This window comes from Lygodium microphyllum, chromosome 26 (assembly GCF_053477565.2).
Source record: "Lygodium microphyllum isolate KBCC chromosome 26, Lygodium_microphyllum_v1.1.10, whole genome shotgun sequence".
Taxonomy (NCBI): domain Eukaryota; kingdom Viridiplantae; phylum Streptophyta; class Polypodiopsida; order Schizaeales; family Lygodiaceae; genus Lygodium; species Lygodium microphyllum.
Window position 1 is genome coordinate 54439397 of NC_141160.1, and position 26991 is coordinate 54466387.

The window sequence follows — 26991 nt, forward strand, 5'->3', positions numbered from 1 at the left end:
TTCTGATAGACTGTTTTAATAGCCTTGTATTTTCCTTGCCCTAATGCTTCCTGCCATAAGCTTTGTAAACTCCTTATGTAACTTGGCATTACAGTCCCTGTACACTTTGTGAGGCCCCTGTTACAGCCTCTGGATGTCCACCATGTTTATGGTACCCACACTTAGCTTTTTCTGCGACAGCCTCTGGTGTTTTGCCATGTCTGTGGTATGCCCACACTTTGCAGGTGGTTCTCATTACAGCCTCTACACACTTTGTGCCTTTTCTAGTTGTGATTGAGGAGGGGTGTTGAGAATCAGCAATCACACTCAAACAGCCTCTTTGTATGGAGTCTCAGGGTCAAGGATATGCAGGCTAACTTATCCCATATGCACAATGGTGCCTACTGCAGTTTCCTACTTTCCTATAAAGCATTGTACTTGCTTCCTTTCTTAATGCAATGATAGTACTCTTTTCATTTCAGTAAAGTGTCAATGTCATTGTCCACATACACAAGATTGTGTTTATGAGTCCAAGTCTCAATCTTGGAACCTAATTCACTTGTGTAACAAACAGTGTCCTTTCCATCATGAGTCTACACTTCTTTTTCCATCCTCCATAGCTTCCGGTTTTGCCATGCTCTAGATCCCGCATTTCTCACAGAACTAGTATCACAAGAAAATTGTAAAAGTCCCTTAGGACCATAGTTAAGAAAGACATATTCAATAAAGATATAATTAGCCAGGGAGTTTGCAAAGTGGTTCCACTATTGGGGAATCAATTGGCAAGTCACTACCTCAAAGATCTCAAGGGTGTCCAAGGTTGTATAATGGTACATCCTTAGAATGGGCTCCCTCATACTATAGGTCCCATTCAATTGGTTGATCACTAACTGTGAGTCACCTTTCACCAATAATTGGTGTATACCACCATGTTTGGCCAGATTCAGTCCCATCAGTAAAGGCATTGTATTCTATGATGTTATTCATAAAAGCAGTGCCTACACTCCATTTTTAAAACCACTCGATGATGGGGATCTTTAATGACAACCCCAACACTCACATGCTTTGCAGGTTCTCAAGAAGCTCCATCAAAATATAATGTGTAAACCAAGGCTTCATTGATGTAACCTACCTTGGCAATCAACCAACTCATACTTATGATAGTCAAAGTCTACACAAGAGAGAGAGTGCAAAATAGGTACAATATCTCCTTCCTCATATCACAGAACTCAATAGGGACACTAGTAAGAACCCAATGCTAATATGGCTATCCCATGTGAAAGATTCATCTTGCCACTCAGTAATATGATAACCCTTACTCCACCAGATCACTCTACCTTGGTGGTAATGCTGCTCTAAATATGGATGCTCAAGATAAGGAACGATTTTTCCCATCCAATAGTCTTGGTACTCTCTACAAGTTTAAGCTGGATCCTAAAGGACTTGCAAAGGCACCAAGTTTGACATCAGTCCCTATACATAATAGGGCTTCAATTTATTGAAGTTTATGTTAGTTTTAAACTCTACCCCTTGCAAATCTTCTAAAAGGGATGTAGAGCCATTCTTTCCTATAGGATCAATCTTATAAGGATAATCCCATTTGGGTTCCAATTTAATTATGAAAAGCTCACGATGGGCATCAGAATATAAAACCAATTGACCCTTGGTAATTTATACTTCTTAGCCTAAAGGTCATGAAGCATTTTCATTCACTTCTTCCCTACTTCCTTATGTAATAAGTCTTGCAACCAAATCTTGTCAAGATGTGCAAGGGAAGTCAACCTTTCTTGCAATGTTTTCTTTTCACCCAAAGAATGGTTTAGAGCGAATCTTATTTTAGGCATCTTAGTCTCCAAAAGAAAAATACACTCTTTCCCATATACTAATTTAAAAGGGACATAGCCTATAGCTCTTTTGAATGTTGTATTATAAGCCCAGACATCCACATACAACTTCCTATCCTAATCACACTTTCCTTTAGATACAATCTTGGATAAAATCCCACAAGTTGCTTATTAGTACTCTCTACTTGCCCATTAACTTGGGGGTCATAAGGTGTGGTCAACAAGTACTAGCTAGATAGTTAAACTTCCCACATATTTCATATTTGACATTAGGGCAATTTCTCAGAAAGTATTGATCACCACACACCACTTACAACTAAACCTTGATGGACCACCCTCTTCATGATATTAACTTTCTATGAAGTTTTGCTGCTTCTTTAGGAAATTAATATCTATAGCTATTTATCTATACTATTATGTTATTATATTGGTATAATGCTTTATCATGTTCTTGACTTTGCCAAGAACGTTTGACGCACTAGACTCATAATCGCGATCATCTGCTCGCCTTTTAGCTCTGGTCTAACCACTTGATTAGGGAATGCTGATTAGTTGGCATAACATTAGGGCTCGTCAATTGGCTTCCATTATTTAGTGGGACCATTTGGCTAGCCATTGACATAACAGCATTAAGAGAAGCTAGCAGCATGGGCATATTCTGCATTGTGCTTCCTCTTCCATTCAAATTGGTCATAGGTGTACTAGTCGCACCTTGAATTTCACTGATCAATGCCAAATTATTTCTAGGACCTAGACTTGAATTTAAGTTTTCCATAGATGCATAAACTGCTTGTAAGGGCGATTCTATCTCCTCTGCTTGTGTAATATCAGTGCCTATACCAAGTCAACACTACTCAACTTTGCACTTCGATATTGAAGCAATCCATGTAAAAAGTATTATAGTTGGGCAGTAGGTGAATAGGAATAGAGGTTTTCAATTCACAAAACATCTCTTTCAATTACTTGGCGTATGCTTGAGCATTCTCATGGCACTCTTGATGTGTCTCATTCAAATATGTAGCCAATATTGACCACCTCTCTTAGGGGCAAATTCCATTTGGAAGGTTGCAAAGAATAAATTGATCATGGTTATGGTGTTGGCTTCCAAGCCATGAGACTACATTGTAGCTCTCCCTTTCAGAGTCATGTTGAAAAACATCATGAGATGAACTTCTTCCTAAATTCGAAAATTGAACATTAATTTCTGAAACTCACTGATGTGAGGCTTAACATCCTCCTCTGCTAACCCATTAAAAATGGGTAGAGGAAAACCTAGGGCTAGAAAATCCAGCATTCCTATAGGTATTGCAATAGGTTGCACCATCATGGTTTTCTCTAGGGTTTGTATTGGTGGGGTTAAACTCCCACTTGAAGTAGATTGACTTTTTGGAAAAAGGGGAAGGCTAGAGCTTTCTCCTCCCCCCCGAACAGATTGAGTGTGATATTAACTAGGTCAACAAGATCTCTCTCTTAAGGATATTCGACTACTATGCTTAGGAGAATACCTCTTAATAATTTTAGCTTGATGTCTAGCACTTTTGTCTCTTTCTTGTCATGGAATCTCGGGTTGATGGCATATATTAGGAAATAACGGATCTATTTCAATGCATTTTGGGAAACATTGACTAACCAATCCCCTAATTAACCAAGATTAAAAAATTGCTACTTATTAGTGTCTCTTGGCAAATACACCACCTATCGGGAACTAAAAAGAGCCCAACATTTGATAGAAATGTGCGGGATCTAGAGCATGGCAGATGCGGAAGCTATGGAGGTTGAAAGAGGAAGAAGAAACTCATGAATACATTGACCTTGACAAAGACAAATTGTCACACAAGTGAATTAGGTTCCAAGATTGAGACTTGGACAATCTTGTGTATGGACAGTGACATTGACACTTTACTAGAAAGAAAAGAGTACTATCATTGCATTAGAAAAAGAGTGCACGCACAATGCTTTATAGGAATTGAGTGGTGGTACTTTCTCCTACTGTGCATATGGGATTCTGGTCCTGAGCCCTCACTGCTTCTCACAAAGGGACTAAAGTAGGTGTGATTGCAAATATCTCAATACCCCTCCTCAATCACAACCAAAAGTACAAAGTGTGTAGAGGCTTTAGTGAAAGCAACACTTGCAAAGTGTGGGCATGCCATAAACATGCCAAAAATACCAGAGGCTGTCGTAGAAAAGGCTAAGTGTGGGTGCCACAAACATGATGGACATCTAGAGGCTGTAGCAGGGACCTCACAAAGTGTACAGAGGTTGTAGTACAAGGATAATTGAGGAGTTTACAAGTTTATGTTTGAGGCATTAGGGCTAGGAAATACAAAACTAAAAAAGTCTATCTGAATAGAAGGACTGATGAGGTTTGTCCTTCTCCTAGTGGTCTTCTTCTTCTTCTTCTTCCTTTGCTCCATTTTCATCTTCTTCTTTGACTGGAACTAGATAGGCCTTTTGGGACCTCTTTCTGGCGTGGAAAAACTTCTCGGTGTGTCCGGTCCTTCTGCAAAAATCACAGAAGACTTGATCCTTCTTGCCTTTGTACTTGTTGCTAACATATAATGCATGCTCATCTCTAGAGGTACTTGGTTCTTCCTTAGTTTTTAGCTTCTTTTCCTCCTCTAACAGTAATGCCTGGATATCAACAAGTTCAGGGTTTGACATATTAATTAGAGTTGTTGATACATTATTATATTCAGGAGGCAAACTCTTAAGTAGAACACTGATGCAAACATCTTTTTCCATTTTAATGTTGATTCCTGCAAGTTGGGTTAGAAGTCCTTCCATGCAATTTAGATGTGTGGCAAATGATGTGTTGGACTTCATTTCAAGCCTGAAAAACTCAATCAGGAGACCATACTTTGATGATTTAGACTGTGCACTGAACAAGGTGTCAAGTCTCTTCCATATATCCTGTGAGGTCTCACAGTTATCCACATGATGGATATAGCTGTCATCTAGCTCTAGTTTGATAATGTCCTGAGCCTTATCCTCGTTCTTTTGCCAAGTGACAGCAAGATTTGCATCATGAGGCTTCTTTTCTTTTCTAGTGGTGATGGCCCAGAGGCCCTTCTTCATCAGGATGAGTTTGATGTGGGTTTGCCAGGTGTGAAAACCGACTCCTTTGAAGTGAGCAGTTGGAGAGTCTTTGCCCATGTTAGACTTATAGGAACAATAGCAAATCAACTTTAGAATTATGAGATTTGAGCAGCAGAAGTGTTGGTTGAGAGGCACAAGTGCTAAAAATCTGCAAAATCCTTTACTCTTTTTAAATCCAAGTCTAATCTTCCCCTTCTTGATTTGATATGCGGATACCTTCAAATCTGAGTGACAAGACTTTAATGAACTTCAAAGAGTATTGCTCAGTGATTAAAATCACTGTTGATAACTTCAGTGAGAGAAACATTGAAAAATGTCAGAATGTTGAAGCTTTGGCTATGGATTCTACATTAGGGTTTCTGGGGGCAGCCTGGTTTTTTCCTGATTCTGGGAGCTATAGTGGATCATTTTCAAAAGTTTTTTTATGGAAATGTAGCTTAGGAAGTAGGCTATCTAAGCCCTATGATGCTCGTCAGCATCACGACGTGTACAAGCGGAATTCAACATACGAATAGCAGAAGGCACAATCTAGACAACGAGCTTGTATTCACGCAATGCTGAGCTGGATGATCATCAATGTCTTGGTTTGAAGTGCCAGAAAGAAGCGCCTTGAGTAGAGGAATATATGTCTAGAAGGAATCTCACTGAGATATGGCTTGCTTTGAGAGATATGAAGGCTCCAAGCAAGGTAGGTACAGGCTGGCTATGGCTGCCAAGAAGATCAAGTGAAGATGGAGGTGGAAAATGAGAACCATGAGCTGGACTTGAGCTGACCTAAGGTTAAGAGGGTTTGAGAGAGCAGAGAAGGGAGCTATGCCATGCCTGACTGGGCTCTGATACCATGATAGAAATGTGCGGGATCTAGAGCATGGTAGATGCGAAAGCTATGGAGGTTGAAAGAGGAAGAAGAAACTCATGAATACATTGACCTTGACAAAGACAAATTGTCACACAAGTGAATTACATTCCAAGATTGAGACTTGGACTCATAAACACAATCTTGTGTATGGACAGTGACATTGACACTTTACTAGAAAGAAAAGAGTACTATCATTGCATTAGAAAAAGAGTGCAAGTATAATGCTTTATAGGAATTGAGTGGTGGTACTTTCTCCTACTGTGCATATGGGATTCTGGTCCTGAGCCCTCACTGCTTCTCACAAAGGGACTAAAGTAGGTGTGATTGCAAATATCTCAACAACATTGGCTCTAGGGCTCTAATAGAGCCTCCTATACTCACAAAACCACCCTCATGGTCTTGCCACTAGAGCGTCTAGAGGCTATACAATACTCAAAATAGATCACCCATTTGTATCGATTTATAGTCCAATGATTTTTTTCCTTTCTGACTCCAACAGAGAGAGTATTCAGGCATCAAGTAGCTAGCACCTCATATCACATACACAAAGAGCTCCCCCTAGCAAAGTTCTATGGATCCTATGGCTCTCCTACACATCAGGGATTGGCCCCAAGATGCATCATCTTAAACGTAGAACACAAGTGTAATAGAATCCTCTCATAATATAAACATAACGATCCAAGAGATTGTATATATTTCTCACTTAATCCGTTTCCCAAGATATTGCCCTACCCTATAGCAAAGGGGAATCTTACACTCTTAATGTTGGTCCTCACCTAGACATACAATTGCAATGTATCTAGGAATTTATCTTCTGATACCATATGTAGATTGCATATGCAAAGTGTATGACACTTTGTGCTCAAAGAGCTTAACTAAAAACCAACCAATGTGAAGTGCACAAACAATCTTTTCATGATTTCTTTCTACCACCGTCGTGTTGTGTTGCTAAGAAAAAACATTGAGCTAACTCATGCTATTGAACCCTTTAAAACTTATATAAACCATGGTCTATATGCTAAAATATGCAAAGAAATCAACAACTTAATCAAATATCTTTCCATTTCAACCCCACACCCCCTACCATTTACATTTTGTTTGCTTGCATAAATGTAGGGAGATTTCATGATAATTTTCTAGAGAAACAAGCTCTAAACATACACTTTAACATACAAATAGAGGGAAACCCTCATGCTTTACCTTCATTACATACTCAAAAACATTATCCTAATTTTCGATAATTTTTAGTATACAAAATCTATTTTTTAATAATTTTGTTCTTTATTGACCTATTTTTTATAATTTTTAAATTTATTTCAACATAAATTATTGATTTTTTAGAGTTTTCTAATTTGTGTAACTTATGCAAAAAGTGATTCATCAACATACTCATTTTCATGCCATCATATGAACATCATTCAATCCCTAAAACCCAAGAATAATACAATTTTTCATTAAATCTTGTATTTTGAATTTATGATTTTATTTTTTTAATATGCATATAGAAAAATGATTGTATTTTTGAAATCTCAAACATCAATAAACGTATTTCAACTATTTTCAATTATCTTTCTATCATATGCACTAAATTTTCATCATAAACATTAAATAAGAGTCACACTCTAAAATCCACATATGTACATCTAGTATTTCAAAAAAGTGGATCCATTGATGCTATTTTTCAGCCACCACTGATGCATCCAAATTACCCGATCTATGTGACATTATGCTTCCAAACTATCATCCATCCTCGATTCATCGAATTAGCCCTTCCTCTCTATCTCATAGACACAACTATATGAACAAGGAACAAAGAGGAGATAGAAATAGGAGAAAGAAAGATTGAAATTGGATCTTTTCATTCCCTACATCAGTTTTCTTGAGGACTGAAGTGTTCAACAGCAAAGAATTGAGAGATCTCATGCTCTTGAGCAGGAAGAAGATGGTAATAGTCATCAAATATCATTTTTTAATGAGGAGGGACACTGAAAAAAACACGTCCCCCTTCCCTCCCCCCCACCCCCTCTCATGTGACCATGATTAACCATTAACCTCTAAATTATCTAGTTCACATGTGCATGTTCACACTTTTCTACAAGTGGTTCCAACTTGGACAGAGGGGCAAACAACCTCAGAATAGTGATCCGACTAGACGTGCAACTTCCTGGCATCGAAATCTATTAGTATAGCCTCTATCACATGCTTTTTGGCTTTCGGATCTAGTAGCTACTTCATAATGGCAAACCTTGTAGCCATTAAATGGGGGGTCAAATGGACTCTGATTGACAAATGAAAACTTGCATTGGATTCCCAATGTTGAAATACATCTAGAAAAACTCTAGCTGCTTGATGTTGATCTATGACCATTTTATTTTTCACCAAAATGCCTCTTTCATGGCTCTTGGGCCACTTTTGCACTTGAATTCTAGCTTTAGAATCCACTCTCATGCCATTAGAGGAATCTTAAGGTATCTCCATTTAAATGCATTGTTAAGGGTTTTAAAAGACTTATTCTTTTTATGTATTTGTATGTTGTATTGGAAAAAGCTTAACATGCAATTTTATCATCAGAAGAAAAAAAGTCTATAAGGTATTGTAATCTTAAGATTTTAAGGATTTTTTAGAAGTCATTTGCTATAGGCCTTTCTCTTTTCTTTCTTTCTTTCTAACTATTGCTCTTGCTCTTTTTACATATTCATTTGCATGATCTATTGGAAGAGGCTTCTTGTGTCAATTGATGCAAGAAACTTGCCGAGGTAATTGGAATGCAAAGAAGAAAGAAACTAGATGAGAAAATCATATTAAAATACCAAGAAATGAAGCATATAAGTATTGCACTCATGAACAAGACTTTACAACACACAAGGATTTGTCTTCACACAAGGCAAGGCTACAAGCATTCACTCCAACAATGTTTTATGGTAGATAGGTGCAACGCAAGTTACTAGTGAGAGCCATGAGACCCCAAATGGCTTTTTGATCACATCACATTCTACTTTGGTAAGTATACTTTCTAACCTCTTTATTTGATAAGAACATCTTGCATGGTCCTCACTAGTTTTTGCTATGTATCACATTTTATTTAGGCACACAATATACTTTGTTGACAATTATGCACCATTGTCAATATGGAATACATGAAGCATGGAGAAGTTTCATTACCAAGCAAGATCATACTACTTTAGAACCACCAGATTTGATAGCGAGAAAGGAAAATCAAAATTGCTCTAAAAACAACAACTTTGGCATATAAAGTCAACTGGCATTATATAACAAATTGAAGAAACCACATAGGATCTAATCTAACTCAATATAAAGCTTCTCATTAGTATGATGAGTTTGTACAAGACATGGATTTTGATCACATTATTTTGTAGAATAGTCACTCAAGTAGCCTTTTGTATTGATAATCAAGGTAGTGTAATATAGATGAGTTTATTATTTTTCATTTCTTAGAAGAAAATCAAAATGACTTCTTCTTTTATTGCTCTCTAGAATTTTCTTTCGCATCTTTCTCTGTCTTCAAGATAGAATCAGCTCCTCTTGTTTTGTAGGAGGTATTTTTGTCTCATCTAGCCTTGCAATGGGGGGCTCTTTTGAGGATTAGCTACCAAGGAATAAGCATTGTAGCATAAGAAGTATCATTTTCTTAGAGATTTGGATCCTAGAGCATAGCCCGAAAACTTACTTGCAACATACTTTTCAATCAGTATGGTTATGTATCTATTTATAGCTATATGGGAATACCCTAAATATTTGGACAAAGTCTTGAGAAAATATATCGGCATTGTTGGTTTGTCAAACTACTTTATGTGGTAAATCTACACAATGTTAGGTTAAGCTTGGAAAGGTAATGTGAAAGGGTGGAATCTTGTCCAAATGTAGTCCTTTTGCCACCAAAATGAGCTAGAAAGCCATCATCTTCATATAGTGATACATGAAAAAAAAGTAATTGAGAATGATCTATTCAAGCCATTAAAGAAATAGTAGAAAACAAACAAAAAAGTAATTGAGCATGGTCTATTCAAGCCACTAATGAAATAATAGGAAAACAAACAAAAGAAGAGCTCAAATTTTCAGGATTCTTTTCCTCTATAACCTTGTCTATGACCCATAGATTAATGGAGCCTAATTGAGGTTCCTCCATAGTGAGCTCAATCTCCTTTCCTATATGTTCAATACCAACTCTCATTTGAGTCTCTAGAAACTCCTCTTCAGTGGGAAATTTCGTTGAGTAATCCAAAGCTTTCTATACTAGGCAATACCAAGAGCCTCATTGGCCTTTATAAAATTTGTGGTATTGATTTCTAGGGTGGTCGTTAGTATCATCCACAATGTCCTTTCTCATCATGATAACATTCTGTATTGACTCCAATATAGAAGTCCTCCTTGCGCCTTTTGACTTTTTGGAACAGGAACTGCTTCCCTAGTATGGGAAAGGAGGGGAGATTTGCCAAAGCAAGGGACTCAATAGGCATTGGTATGTCTATATGCTCCTTCTCTTCTAACAAACTACCAATTTTCAAGTTGACTATATTGAGATCCTTTGATATAGCCTCCTCTTTCTCAATGGGTAGGACCTCCTCCATGTCCATGTTAGTATCCTCAATATTGATTATTCTATTGTAGGTGGAAAAGTCTAGTAAAAGTTTTGTGGGTTTGTTGTCTATTCTTAATAAACTAAGAGGCTCACAAACTTAGAACAAAATTCAAATATCTCATAGCTCTTTTTGTGGAATGGACGATCCAATGTTTCCTACAATCTTCAAGAAGTTGTTGGAGCCTTTTCTTTACAACTCTCTTTTGATTGTACTTCCTTCCTCAATATGGGTAGCGCTTGAAGACCTTGGAATCTTCAATAATTTCTTCTGACTCCACCAAGTCCTTAAAGGTGTTGAACTAATACTACTTTTGTGAAATTATAATATGTCCATCTTTGTAAAGGAAAGATAACATCTTCTCTATTGGGTACTCATGCCTTGCACTAAATTCTTCTCAACACAAATGTTCTCCTAATGTCAAGATCTGAAGGTTTTGCAAGGATTTCTCCTACCTTCTCCTTCTCTCCAATCTCTAAAACTTCTTAATAATTTGAAATATCCTCTCCAATTTCCGTGACCTAAAATGGGCCCGACACTGGCTCTAAGGCACTAGCCAGGCCTCTACTACTCACCTAAATCCACCCCACATGGCCTCGTGGCTATAGGAGCATCTATGAACGCTGCATTTGTCTGAATTTGTAGTCCAATGAATAATTCTTTCCGCACTGCTCAAAGGGGGTCCCTATATATGTTGGTGTTATACACCATGTAGTACACATACAAGGAGCACCCCTTAGTTGATCATTATGGATCCACTACGACTCTTCTACACCTCAGGGATTGGCCCCAAAATGCGCAGTGAACATAAAACATATTCAAAACAAACTCTACTCTTTCAATTTAAAAATCTAGGAGATGATAGATAAACCTCACCAAATAACTCCTAAGGAACCGAATATCTAACCCTACGGCTTGGGATACCTCACACTCTCAGCGTTGGTCATCACTCATACAAATAAGTGCTATGAATCTAGGATATGATACCATATGGTGCATCAATGCAAGTGTATATATGACCATTGTGCTTAGACAAATCTATTCTTTGAAAATCAGCAACGTGAAAGTGCGAAGACAATACTTTTCATGCTTTTCTTTTTCTACAATAGTGCTTTGTTGCTTAGGGCTAGCACCAAGCTTCCTCGTGCTACTAGTCCCTTTTTAATTTTAAACAACTGCGAACTCTATAATATTCAACATGAAACATCAGAGTTTAACATACTTCATCCACGTAACAACCCCCTACTCCCTACCGTTTAAAATTTTGCATGCCTTGATAGATGTAAGGCATGGTTTTTTATGTATTTTGCTTTATTAAGCCACTCTAACAAAGAGATAGAGCTGAACTAAGGCTAAACCTCAAGCTTCAGCTCTATCATACGCCCACAAACATAAATCTTATTTTTCCTTTTCTTAATAATGTGAAAAACTTATTTTTTCTTATTTTTTTATTTTTCCCATTTATTTGTATTAATTTAATGATAATCAATATTTTTTTGATTTAGACTTATTGCTCATATGAAAAATGATTTTCTTAGCATGTTTCATTCCATGGGAATGGCAAATGCACACCAAAAACCCAAAAATCGTATATTTTCCCTTAAAACTTAGGATAACTGGACCAGGAACTCCTACTAGGCTAGGACTCTTATAGGCGGGGGTCATCAGATATTTCCTTGTAACAAATTAGTCTTTCAAAATTTCCATACTTAGGTGTGTAAAAAGGAGGGAGCTAAGCATAGAGTGACCCAAGGAGAACAAGGCATTGGCCTCAGATCCTGACTTGATACCCAAGAATCTACCAAGATCTCATGAGGCGACACTTAATCCTTTTCATTTTTGCTCACTTTTATTTTTGCTCCAACCTTTCTTATTTCTTTATTTAAGCTAGTTGCTACCCCTAGGAAGGCAAGGCATCAACTCTGGGTTTGTCTCGTCCCCAGGAACCTACCAGGTCTCTACAATGCAATAATCAACTGCTTTTAGGATTTTTTCATTTTCTTTTTTCTTTTCAAGTTTAGGGGGGCTAGAATCCCTTTTTACATACCTTTGTGTTTCCTTATTTTTCAAGCGTATTTCGATTTTTCTCTTCTTTATAGTTTGGCATGCTTCTCTAGCTACCTCACATTAGTAGGGACTCTTAGAACACCTACCTAGCAAGCTAGCACAACAGGGCCACTAGGACTACCTTCTAAAACAAGTCTTTCAATGCTTGATAATGTCTTGATAGGAGGTAGACAACTACTCAAACCTCCCTCAGATATACCTAACCTAGCCCTAGGACTTCATGCCTTGATTGCTAGTCCCTACAAACAAAAAGAAAATAAACCCCCACATACACATATAACATTGTTAGCTTAAGAAAAAAACTCAAAAAGGCAACGTCACCACCTCAAATGGACATAAGAAGCTTGTGTACAACAAAGGATCCCTCTAGGAACTTTGTCAAACTTGTTTGATGCAATCACTAAAACAAAAAACCATTAAACATACCCACACCAAACATATATTGGCCCTCTTGGCCTTAAGGAATATAACATTTCACAACCAAAACATTGTCCCTCTTGGCCTTAAGAAATAAAACATTAGAACCCTATTGAAATGACCCTCTTGGCCTTATGGAATAAAATACTTTACTACCATTCAACAATGTACTACTAAAACAAAACCTTGGTCCTAACATAACTCTACTAAAGCACAAGATCGACCAAGGATATGGGCTCCTCAAGCCCTACACTAAGTGTATCAGGTTATTAGCTAACCCCCTTGCGTAAACAATAAGGGGTGTCTGACAAATATAAAGATTCACAATCCTATGCATCCACGATAGAGTAGGAAAGTGCTCACTTGCTACCTTACTCATTACCCAAACTAACCATTTGACTGAAATATGATGTGCTAGCAAGAAGACACCAAAGTAGTCCAAGGCTAATGTTAGGAGGTATTGTAATGGCTCCCTTGGACCACAATTGAAAAAGACATCTTCAATGAATGCATAATTAGCCAGGGAATCCGCAAAGTGATTCCACTATCGAGGAACTAATGACAAGTCACCATCTCAAAAATATGCAACATATCTAAGGTTGCATAATGGTACATCCGTAGGATGGGATCTTGCACATTGTAGGTCCCATTGAGCTGATTGATTACTAACTACAAGTCACCTTTAACCAACAATCAGTGAATACCACCACATCCGGCTATATGTAGCCCCATGATCAAGGCCTTATATTCTGCCATATTATTAGTGAAAGAGGGTCCTAAATAGACTCCTATCTTCATAACAACCCCATGTTGAGGATCTTTAATGACCACACCAATGTTGACATGTTTAGTGGGTCCTCTAGAAGCTTTGTCAAAATACAGAGTAAAAACCCAATCGTTGATAGGACACACCATATTAATTAGCTCACTCGTACTTATGATAATAAAAATCAAACCGAGAGAGAGGATGTACAACAAGTACAATCCCTCCTTCCTTGTTGAACTCGATAGGAATGCTCATCAAAATTCATTGACAATGGTGGGAGTAGACCTTAATTGCTCATGTGAAAGATGTGTCTCGCCACTCAATAACCCGATAGCCCTTACTCCACCAGATCACTAGACCTTAGTGGTAACGTTGCTCTAGATACAAATGCTCAAGATATGGAATGATTTACTCCACCAGATCACTTGACCTTAGTGGTATTCATGAATGACCTGCATATGTACCAAGCTCAATGTCAGCTCTTATACATAGTAAGGCTTCAGCTTATTAAAGTTAACTTTGGTTTTAAACTCTACCCCCCCACAAATCTACTAAAAGGGATGTAGAGCTATTATTTTCTAAACATACAATTTTGTATGGTCCATCCCATTTGGGTTCCAACTTACTTGGGATGATGAGCATCATAATACATCACCAACAGTCCCTTCAAAAATTTCTATTTCTTAGCTTGAAGGTCAGGAAGGGCTTTCATTCTCTTCTTCCCTACTTCTTGATGTAATAAAGCCTACAACTGAATCTCATCAAGATGGGAAAGAGAAGTATATCTCTCTTGCAACACTTCTGCTTCTCCCAACGAACGACAAAGAGAAAAACGCATAGTGGGCAGCTCTATTTCCAATGGCAAAACACAATGTTCCCCATACACTAGCTTGAACGAGGTGGTGTGGCCCATAGCTCTCTTTAATGTTGTGTTGTAAGCCCACATTATCACATATAATTTCTTATTCCACTCATGCTTGCTTTCCGATACTATCTTCTATAAGATTCGCACCAACAATTTATTTTTACTCTCAACCTGATTGTTCGCTTGAGGATTATACGGGATAGTCTTGTTGTGCTTAATCTTCATTCAAAGATACTATAACTTTGTTCAAGAAGTGCGTCCCTCAGTTAGACACAATCTCCTTCAGTGGACCAAAACCGCAAACGATTTTCTCCATAATGAAACTAGCAGTTTCCTTAGCATTATCCTTCATCATTGCTTGAGATTCAGACCACTTTGTAAAGTAGTCCATTGCTACAATAATATACCGCTTACGCGTAGTTGATGAAGGGTATATTGGTCCCACAAAATCGATGCCCCATTTCTCAAAGGGTAACGTAACTAAAATAGGGTTTAGAGGCTTAACATAGTTGAAAGCATCCTAGAAAATTGATGGTCACCGATATCTAGCATGGAGAGCTTTTTGGTAAGTAAGCTAGCTAGCAAAATGTCCCCCACATGCTAAATCATGGCATTCCTCTAGAATGAATGGTACCTCATAAGATACTACACAATGATAATAAATGTCATCTACACCTCTCCGATACAAACCACTCACTATAATCAAAAAGTGTAATGCTTGTTGCTTGATCTTCCTCTTTGTAGACTTTGATAAAGTAGCCCCAAATCCTCCTATAGATAAAAAATACATTATAACTACGTACTAGGAAGGGATAGAAGCTGTATCAACCTTAAATGAACCTTCAATAATATCACTTCCTTCAACCAAAAATTCCTTTGGCTCCCCGAAATCCACAAGACATTCCATAATACCCTGTAGCTTCGGTGGCTTACTCCTAATCTCATAATCAAACTCTTGCAAAGTGATCAACCACTTTGCTAAATGGTCAGGTGGCTACAACTTGTTCAGCAACAGTCTAAGTCCTTTCACCTTTGTAAAAAATACTACTTTCTCATAGAGAATATAGTGCCTAAATTTCTTTGTTGCAAAGACCATTCCAAGGCACAATTTCTCCATGTACATATAGTTGACTTTCAATATCTCCAATTTCCTACTAGCAAAGGCAATTGGATGATACCATTTCTTCTCCCAAATTTGGGTTAAATAGTAGTTAATACTATGCATTGTGGCTACTAAAAATATATAGAAAACTTCACCTCTTCTGGGTGCTTTTAGAATTGGTGCTTTCACTAGCTCCTGCTTCACATTTTCAAAAGAGACTCGATAGGCTTCATTCCACTCAAACATATAGCTAAAAGATAGGAGGTTTGTCAATGGTAATGCTATTTCTACTAGTGCATTGATAAATCTTCGATAATATCCCACTCATGAATAGAAAGCTATGTACCTCTTTTGGAGTACGTGGTGGGCTCATAGCGACAATAATCTTTATCTTTTCAAGGTTAGTTGCCATTAGGGCCAAAAATGCTTCAAAAAATGCACTTTTGTTAATCACGGGATTAAGAAAAAGGCCAAAGAGAGTTTGTCATGTGTGCAAGAATATGGTATTCTTGTCTCCTCTTTTTTGGAGATAGTAGAGTCCACTTCATGATTCTTTCTAGTAGAGTCCACTTCATGATTCTTTCTTCCTTTTTAGCCAAAATCTCTCCAAAGTCTGACATGTTTTGGTAGTCCCCGAAGTCCTTATTTACTTGTAAAATCTGACAAATGACATAATAAAGTTGCTGTGAAGTTAATGATGATTTTTTTGAAAGTTGAGAAATTTTTGGCACCCAATATATTTTGATTAGTCTTCTTAATATTCCTTTTTGGTTCATTCACCTTTCTCGGTGAGCTTCTTTCTCTGCTTTTTAGTTCATTCATCTTTCTCGATGAGATTCTTTCTCTACGAATTTAATTGAAGTATGGCATCTAGAAGGTGCTCTTCTCGTTTAGTAAACTCTTGCACTGTTTATAGCCACAGAGCCGATGAAAATTGGAAGCCAAAGATCTTTAGCGTAAACGATTAGGTTGCGATGCTACCCTCTTGCAAGGACTTTCACAAGGTGAAAAGAAAAAAAGAGAGGATATTAAACATCACTAGAAGGGACATATCATTTCTTTCAAAATTATGCATGAAGGGTGATTGATCAAACTGCAACATGTTTACATGGTGAAGGATATACACATTGTAAGACTTGAGTTGATAACATATGCATTTTTTTAAATTTAAGCAAGTACTAATAATGAATTCTTGGTTGTAGATATATTTCTCTCAACAAGTACTGAATGGTAACCTATGGAAAGCTTAAGTGGAACCTTCCATGTGATTCATAAGGTGCTCGTAGACATTATCTATGCTGATCAGATTGTGGGTTACTTTACTGAGGGAATGTTTTTAATATATTATGTATGTTTTGTGGCTTTGTGGAGGGGAATTGGAATCAACTAGTGTGATTATCCTATCCAAAATCAACTCAATACATTGCTTCCTTATCCACCATATATATGAGTTAGGGTAATCTTAGTATTACGAGAAAAAATGTAACAAGTTGGTAAACTAACAAAGGGTCCCTAAAAAAACCAACAATATGAAAGAGACTTACATTCACCCCATGTATCTTGAGTATCTTTGAATCTATTGTCTTGCAGACATTTGAAATCACTCTCTTTCCACAAGTATATATATGACTTTGCAATGGTACTTCTTGTTAGAGAGAGTTATATGGTTTTTTAGGATCAACAATATCCTCATATGTGGTGTCCAAGAAGGTAGTCACGAGCCTACCAGCAGTGCAAATGGAAACATGTAACTAAAATAGATAATCAAATAAAATAAAAAATTAAACAAAAAGCAACCAGTATTCCATTCAACTCACATTCTTCCTTGGCCATGGATACCACTTAGAGAGTTCATGAGGATAATTTCTCTGGTGAGTGTATCCGATGTAATGAAAAAAAATATGGTAGTTTGTGATGGAATTAGACATTGTTATGTTTGAATCAAATCTAAAAAACAATTCCATTCATAACAGTGGATCAATAATACATATAATTTTAGAGATTTATTGGCTAAAAGATGCAATTAATGCCCTAAATTTAATAGAAAAAATAAATGCATGTTATTTGCAATCAATAGCACAATCATTCTATATACTAAAAATTTTGAGAGTCAAAATGCCTTACCTTACGCAACAATAAACTACAGAATCTAACAATTAAATATCCTTTTTACAACTAGCATGGATTTGTGCTAAAGAGATATGCTAAGATAGTCATTTTCCTCAGAAGTATAAGAAACATTGATAACCATTTGTCTATACACCTCATCCATTCTCTTATAATTAACAGGGCCAAGCACATTGATTTTTCTCTTGCAAACATCATCCTTGGTTTCTATGACCTCTTGTGTTTTTTCTTCTTGGACAAACTCTTGCTGGGATGTAGTCCTTGTTGGGTATAGATGTATCACATCCTCGGTCTTTGGCCCTTTTTCTTTCCTAGAGAATCTTGGGGTTCGTTAAGGATCTCAAAGGCTTTTTTTATCAATAGTGGACAAGGGCCCCAGTCCCTTGTCAAACATGTACCTTATTCTGGTAATCATATTAAAATCTTTGTTCATCAGGGTGATCTTATGAGCATGAGCAGGCAACACTATGTAAGCATAATTCATAAAGTCAATAAAAAATTCTTCAACTGCCTCCTAAAGAAAAAGAATCACTGCAAGCTACCATTTCTTTTGTAGGCTAGTTTTAGTCAATGCTCTTGAAAATCTATTAGAAATATCATTGATAACTTTGATAAAAGCTGTCTTTGGAATGACATGCTGTAAAGCTCTCTAGGCCTTTCTTATCTCAGTAAAACACTTCTACATATATCTCACTAAAACACTTCTATATATAGTAAAACCTAGATCTGTTCTTTCTCGGCTTGGAAGGCTCACTTCCTTGAGCAAAAGAGGGTCTAGATTGATTTGTTGGCTAATCAAGTACTCTAGGGGAGATTAGAACCTTGGTAGTTGTCTGCTTTGTCATTGTCATCACTACTGCCTAAGAGAAAATGACAGGAAGAGTAATAAAAAACTATTCACTGGTATGGTCGATACGACATGGAGAGGATAAGTTGATACGATGTGGGAGTAGCAAAGCCAAATCTCTGCAAGGTCCTATTCGCGTCGTATTGTGGAATAGCTAATACGGTGCGAGCGTGACAAAGCACAATCTTTGGTACTATACTTCTCACTCCATATCGTGGATGACCTAATATGGCGCGAGAGTGGCATAACGAAATCTTCGTAGGGGTCCTCCTTGCTCTGTATTGTGGACGAGTAAACATGTGCGTGCAAAGTATAACCCCCCTATAATGTCTTATTTTTTGAGAGATCTTAAACCTATTAAAAAAATTCCAAAAAAATTTCATAAAGTTATTAGGCTATGATTTAGAAAATTTTTAAGAATTTTAGGAGCCCGTTTGCTATTTTAAAACTATTTCAAAGTAAAAAAATGGCCTAAAAATGACAAAATCACAAAAAAATATTGATATTTTTTTGCTTTAAAAATATTTTTAAAATAGAAACGAGCTAGAAAATTCTTAAAAAATTTCTATTTTTTTTCAAAGTTTAATAAATTTATGGATTTTTTAAAATAGCTTTAAGGTCCCACAAAAAAAAGACATTATAGGGGGGGTTGTACTTTGTACGTGTATGTTTACTCCTCCACGATACGGAGCGAGGAGGAACCCTACAGAGATTTTTTAATGCCACTCTCGTGCCATATCAGGTCATACACAATACAAAGCAAGAAGTATAGCACTAAAGATTATGCTTTGCCATGCTTGCACTGTATCGGCTATTTCACGATACGACGCGAATAGAACCTTGCAGAGATTTGGCTTTGCTGCTCTCGCGTCATATCAACTTATCCTCTCCATGTCGTATCGACCATACCAGCGAATAGTTTTTTATTACTATTCCTGTAATTTTCTCTCAAGCAATAATGATGACAAGGGCAAAGCAGACAACTGCCAAGGTTCCAATCTCCCCTAGAGTACTTGATCAGCCAACAAATCAATCTAGCCCCTCTTTTGCTCAAGGAAGTGAGCTTTCCAAGCCAAGGAGAAAGAATATATATTGGATTTTATTGTAGCTTGATTTGTAAAGACATCATATTGTGGATTAACGGGGAGCATCTTGTCATGCTTTGTAATCCAATGTGTCATTGAGGCAGGGGGGAGGGGAAGGGGGTGTTGAGAGTGTACGCATGTGAATCTTCCTAACGCTATAAAGGATAAGAGGAGTTGAGTGTGAATGGTCTTGAGGGTAAGGGGAAACCCTAACCCAAAAAAAACACAAAGAAATCACAAAAAAGGCCATCATGATATGGCACGAATGGGGGGGTTGCTCGATAACCCAACCCCCCTATTCGCACCATATCATGATAGCCTATTTTTTGTGATTTTTAAATGCTTTTTTGGGGTTAGGGTTTCCCCTTCCCCTCAAGGCCATAAAAAAATAGGCCATCATGATATGGCGCGAATAGGGGGATTGGGTCATCACCCATCATCACCCAACCCCCCTATTCGTGCCATATTATGATGACCTTTTTTTGGTGCTTTTTTGGGGTTAGGGTTTCCCCTTCCCCTCAAGACCATTCACACGCAGCTCCTCTTATTCCTTACAACATATAAAGAGGATTCTCTTATCCTTTTTTTCTTAAAAATAGCTTTAAAATAAAAAATGAGCTCAAAAAATTCTTAAAAACTTTCCAAAAATATTTAGAGTCTAATGCTTTTATGAATTTTTTGTATTTTTTTAAATGGATGTAAGGTCTTATTAAAAACAAAGATTATAACATTATGAGAGAGTCACATGTGACCATTATCCTAAAGCTTAAAATTTTTTGGGCTATTCCTTTACTTTTTTTAATTATCTATCATTACATAATTTGGATCCAAAATAGACTATCTTTTTGAATAGATATTGCATTAGTATAAAAATTCTATCTTTTTTAAGAGCTTTAAAAATATATGAGAGATATGAACAGTTATATATTTTTGAGATAACATATATATTTAATAATTTATTTGCTAATCATTCTATCAATTCACTAAAATATTTTTATTTTAGAGAGAGTACATTCTTGAAGAGTTATGAAATATAGTTTATCTTTACTGAATAGTATATTCTATCCTTTTGAGCTATAGAAAAAGATTGAAGAGATATTGAATAATTATATATATTATCATGGGTTTTATATAAGAATTTGACTACTAATGACTTATTTATTCAACTCCATTGATTTATCAACAGTTTATATTATTATATAAATGACTTCACTAATAATTTATTTACCTAACTCCATTGACTTGTCAAAAGTTCATGTTATTTCATGTAGAGGACTTTGTATAAAATCATATAATACTCTTTAAACTATTTTTAAAGAATAAATAAGATAATGAATGCTATAGAGTAAAGGAGATCTATAATCGTAAAGATTATTTTGATGGTCATTTTTTGGTGAAATTGAGATATATTACATTTGAAAAAAGATATACAAGGATAAAGCATCAATAATGTAGTGATGCTTTCAATTATAAAACCAGTCTGCATTAGAATCAGAGTTATGAGAGAAAGAAATAGAGTCAAGTCCTTTCTATTTCTTTCTACAAATCAAGGGAAGATATCTTAAGAGATTTGCCAAGATATGGTAGCATGAGTAGTATCATCCCATGACATCAAGCCACCATTTAGGTATTGAAATCTAATAGTGCTAATGAGAATCACAATTGAGGATATTGAAACTCGATAGTGCTATTAAGAATCATCGTTGAGGATATGATGAGAAAAAGACTCCTAAGAGCTAATAGCAAGTAAGAAGTTGTATCCTTCATATTCTCTGAAGCATCTTGCACACATAAAATCCTCTTAGTCCTAAAGTTGATATGATACAGAATATCACTAATATTTTTATCTATTACTTATTTAATATTTTTTATATTTTAAGAGACTAAAAATTAAATAATAAATATTTTTAATCTATTACTAGGTAAATATTTTTGTCTCCCAAAAATCAAAGTACTTCCTTTCTTCTAATTATAATATATTATGAATCAAATTGAAGAGATTAAAGAAAAAGCTTGGGTTTAGTTGAAACAAAATCTTACAGAATGGATGTCTTAGGGGTTGAAGTAAAGATGTGGCTTAGATGTCCCAACCTAGTTGGGTCTGCTAAAAACTAACGAGATGATCTCGTTTTAGATCCATGGAGGACCATATCTCTATAGCTCAATCGACAAGTAAGTGGTGTTGGTCCTCTGTGTAGAGACTCTTTTGATTGTTGATCACATTCTCAAGATTTTGTGAAAGGAGACGAAGGAAGACCAATGCAAATTGCTGGTAAGAATTGGACGTGATTTTGGCGAGAAATTTTACGACAGAGTAAAATATGCTTTAAGAACTAAGAAACAAAGCAAAGAGGAGAGAACGATGATTCAAATGAGTGTAGACGAAAAAAGAAGCGCGATTTTAGTGGGAAACGTGATAGTAGAATATTTAACCATTCAAAAAGAAAGAATAATGGCCGAAAAGTGACCCTTGACATGAGTTAACATCCTTAGGCATTTAATGGCTGACCTCTTAAATGAATAATATATTCTCTCATTAATCATATCTGAATGACCAAATTTGGAGGGTTCATTCTTTTAAAACCTCGACTAATTAGTAACTTAATCATTTTCTTACAAGTGCCTTTTTTGAAACGTTTTTGGCCCTAACTGGCAATACTAGCTAAACTAACCAAATGGCCTAGTAACAACCCATAGGGCACCCCAAAGATGAAATTTCGTGCTCTAAAAGCAATGCAAAACTGTCTACAACACTCAAAACATTTCCTTAGAATGACTAGTTGCCTTTCCCTTGTGTGGTTGCCCCTAGATCATTAATAAAGACTTTTAACTCCTATGGGGAGATGTCACCAAAAGTCTTATTAGTTGTTCCTACCAAGAATCAGGCGCATTGCATAGCCAAAAGGCCATCATATGATATGAAAAATTACCAAAGATAGTGATAAATGTCATTTTCATCTTATCTTCCTTTGCAATAGCCATTTGGTTGTATACAAAGCAATCCATAAACGAATAAATTTCCCTATGGGCTAATTGATCCAAAATCTAATCAATAAATGATAACAAATAGTAATCCTTAACCGTTTGCTTATTAAGCTATCTAAAATCAATGCAAAGCCGAGTTGGATTGTTCTTCTTTTTCTTGATAACAACTGGTGAACACCATTCTGTGTGTCGAACCGGAAATATCATGCTAGCTTTTCGTAGTTTTGTCAATTCTTCGAATAGGCGGTCTCTTAATTCAAAAGGCATACACCTTAATTTTTGTCGCATAGGGCGGCTACCTTCCTTTAAGGGGATAATATGAATAGCTAGGCTGGGAGGAATGCCTCTTGGCTCATCATAACTCCAAGCAAAGATGTCGCTAAATTCTTGAATCATGGACACATAGTTCTCCCTTTCATCCAAACTCAGCAAGGACCCTAATTTAATTGGCTGTGAATCATTTAATGTACCAAGGTCTAGCTCAATTAGATCTGCATCCCTTATCCTCTCCTGAGCTTCTATTGGCTTATTCAAAGTTACTTGATAGATATCCTCTGTGATGGACCCCTCATTGGATTCATCACTTGATGACGACTCACTAGCAGATGGAGCATTTGATGTATCTACCTTTGACAAGGATAAAGAATCTCTCTCACTTTGAGGAGATTCAAGATATGCATCTACTACTACATGTCTAGCACCTCTACCAAAGATCAACTGACTAGTGGGTATATCAACCTGACATTTTGCCTGTAAAATCCATGGCTTGCCTTAGCAATACTTGATAGCTAGGTCGCCCTGCAAACTTAATGACCCTAAACTCCAGGATGCATTCCACATTGGCAATGGTCACATGGACTTTAGTAATGCAACCTTAAGGTTAAACTGTCTATAGCCATTCGGAAAATCGTGGAGGCATATTTTTTGATTTCTAATCCCAACCTCTCCATCAATTCTGAACTCATAATGTTGACGGGGGATCCTGTGTCCACAATAGTATGGTCCACTAATATTCCATCAACATATATTGTTACCCTTGGGCAATGCTTTTTAGCATGCTCAAACCAATTGTCTCCTACTCATGCTATTCCCAAGGGCTCAACAATATACCCAGGGTAAAGAATCTTCTTAAATTCTTTACGCACTCATGGAGACAACTTAATTAACTACAAGAGGTTTACATCCTGCTTAACTTTGCAAAGAGAACTTGCTAAATCAAATTCATGATAGCTAGCAAGAGCTCGCTTTTCTCGCCAGACCATTCTTTTCTTAGGTATTTGAATCGGCTTTGGTGCCTCTTTCTTGGCTTTTGCCTTTTCTTTGGACTCCTTATCCTTCTTGGGGTCGGCTTTACCATCATCGACAGATTTGAGAGGTCTGCCTTCCATATTGGGATTAAGAACTTGCGTCCCCTTACCATCTTGGTTAGAGTTTCCCTTGATAGGTTTGACCTTGTCTTTATCAACTTCTTTATCCTTTTGACCTCTCGTAAATGTAAATTAGAAGCTTAAGTGCCATTGACACAAACAACTTCTATAAGGCTGATTCGATTGCCACTAGAGGCAGCTTCTCTACCATAACTTTCCCTCTCTATAGTATTTATTTCGGTCCCTCATCTTGTTGAAGATTGTTTCCTTATGCTCGATGATTAATGAGACCTAGCTATTTACTTTCTTGTTGGAGAGAACTAATCTTGCTCCAACAGGTACTAGCCAAATGGTTGTGTAATATCTCCGCACAATAAAAGTTAGTTGGTTGGTTCGTAAGTTAGTTAGTCAATTAATAAGTTAGTAAGATTACTAACTAAAGACTAACTAAGGTAAAAACTAACTAACATTAATTATTGATAATTTTTATTTAATTTAAAATATTTTATTTAGAAAAATCAAGAGTCGTAAATTCGATATTTTTCTCGAATTGGCAAAGACCGTAGCTACCCTTCACATAAATTACAACGTGAACGAGACTTATGAGTTATATTAATCACTAAAGTTCATGTGTATAGTTTGGAAGGTCCAAAAACATTAGATTTTGGGCAAAACTAGTATATTTTAGATATTATCCTTAAAAAAGATATGGAACTAGATGTCATTTAAAAGAAAAGACAAGTGATATTTTAGTTAGTTTGAAGATTTTATAAAAAGAAAAATAAAGAAAAGTGACTAGCGAAATCGCGCGCGCCGCGATCGCAGTTTACAGGTAGTAGACAGCACTTCGAACAGAGAAAAGAAGAAGGAGTGAACTAAAAGCTTTCTAACCAAGTGTCCAAGTGTCTTGGGGTTTTACCCCCCTTTCGAAGCCAATGGAACCATCAGATTTATGATCTGAGCATCAGATCACTGATCTTTCCAAGATCCCCCTCCATTAAAGAGCTCTACTTCTCAACCACAAGCCCTCTTCTCAAATTCACTATAAATATGAGGCATGGGAGAGGCATATAAAAGCATAAGGAGACCCCGAGAGGCTGCGAGAGAGAGGTAGAGAGGAGGATACTCCTCCAAAAGATTGTGAGGAAGAGCTTGAAAGAGAGCTTGAGAGAGAGAGAGAGAGAAGAGTCACCCCGAGAGGCTGCAAGGAAGAGAATTAGCTCAATTCCCTTATCTCGGTCCTCGACTTAACCATCTTCTCTTACGATCTCCCATCTTGAATCTATTCTACCTTCTTAATCTCTTGAGTCTATTTGCGGACGATGGCCTCCAAGCGAAGAATGTCGCATGCGGATGAAAATCCCGCAACCAACAACAAGGCTTCGAGCAAAGGCATCACTATCAATCCAACTACAATTTCGGTCGTAAGTAATGTATTTTCAAGTTGATAGATGCTTGCTTTGATTCTTGTATGAGATACGTTAAGTCCATACTATTGCACGAGTATAGGTCATGGGAAATGATAAATTTCATCTCGCTTACTCGGAAGATGGAGTTTGTGAAGTGTATATACCAAGGGAAGATAATTGCACCGACTTATTTGCTAGTAGAGCAATTACAAGGAAGAATTAGCCAAGCGATATGAATGGCATAGTCGTCAAAAGAACGACATTAAAAGATTGGGCCTACAAGTGCTAGATTAAAGTATAGTCAAGGGTTATAAATAGCATAATTACTAAAAGAATATGACATTGAGAATCATGAATAGAAAGTACTAGTTTAAAGTTTAGATACTTCAAAAGTACTTAGCCTAAGAGGCCAAATATTAAGAAAAACTAGATTCTAGGTCAATGCAAGGCCTATTGGAGTCTAATTACTTGAGATCATCTCGCACTTATCTTATCAAGTATTTATACGTTATGCCTATGACATGTTTGATATATGAGGATAATTTTCTAGTTACCTCATGACTTGACTAAGAGCTAGTACAAGAAATTAATCATAAGGGTTAAAACTAAGATGTCTTGAGATCCGTTGGATAACGATGACTTTTGCCAACCCAAATCCAGGGCTCGGTTATCAATCAAGGTAAGTGACCCATAGAACTTACATCATGAATAGTGTTTGAACCCTTAACATATGCCTTAGCCAAAGGAAGGAAGTGTTAAGATCATGTTCGCATAGTATTGCTCTTAGATCCCAAGGGGAAGAGCAAATATACGATGGAAATGTTATATCATCTATTCTTGTATTGTTTTGGAAAGAATGCAATTGGTTTTGTTGATTGATCAAACAATATCCTAAATGCTTTTACATTCAACTGGTTGTTAGTTGTTGTTTGGATGATTATTCCAAGTGCTTGTGATTTATGGTAAATGCATGGCAAGGGTCTGTGATGACAAGTTGCCATGGGAATAAAGGAATGTTTTCTTAGAAAATGATATTAGGCTGAATGCCTTGTTTGTGCTTGATTCTTAAAGGATTTAATTAAGGAAGGATATATTGTACGGGTGGATCATCTCCATGGTCGCACCGCGTATTAACCCGAGAGGGCACTGCTCGATTCATGGGCCGAAGGTTGAGTGGTGAAAAGGCTAACCACGGGAATGATGTTTCGCTCCTAGACAACTTGCGGGTCAGTTGGAGCTCTGGACACCCCTTGCTAGGTCTAGAATGGAGTTGAAGACCTCCGTGGCCCCCAACATCTAGGCATGTTGGGAGATCCTATTCTAGATAAAGGATTGAGTTTGTGGTGCCATGTGAATTGGACCAGTTACTTCTGCAGGGCAGAAGGGATACTTCTGTTGGACAGAAGCGAAACATAATTTCTCCTGTATGGGCGGGAGACAAAGATTAACTTGAAGATAAGTTAAGGAACTTGTTTGATCTTGTTTGTCAATAGATTGCTTTGCTCTGTTTTCGTGTCTGTGCTATAATTTACGCGAACGGACCGTGTTCCCTAAAAGGCTTAATTAATGAAGCTG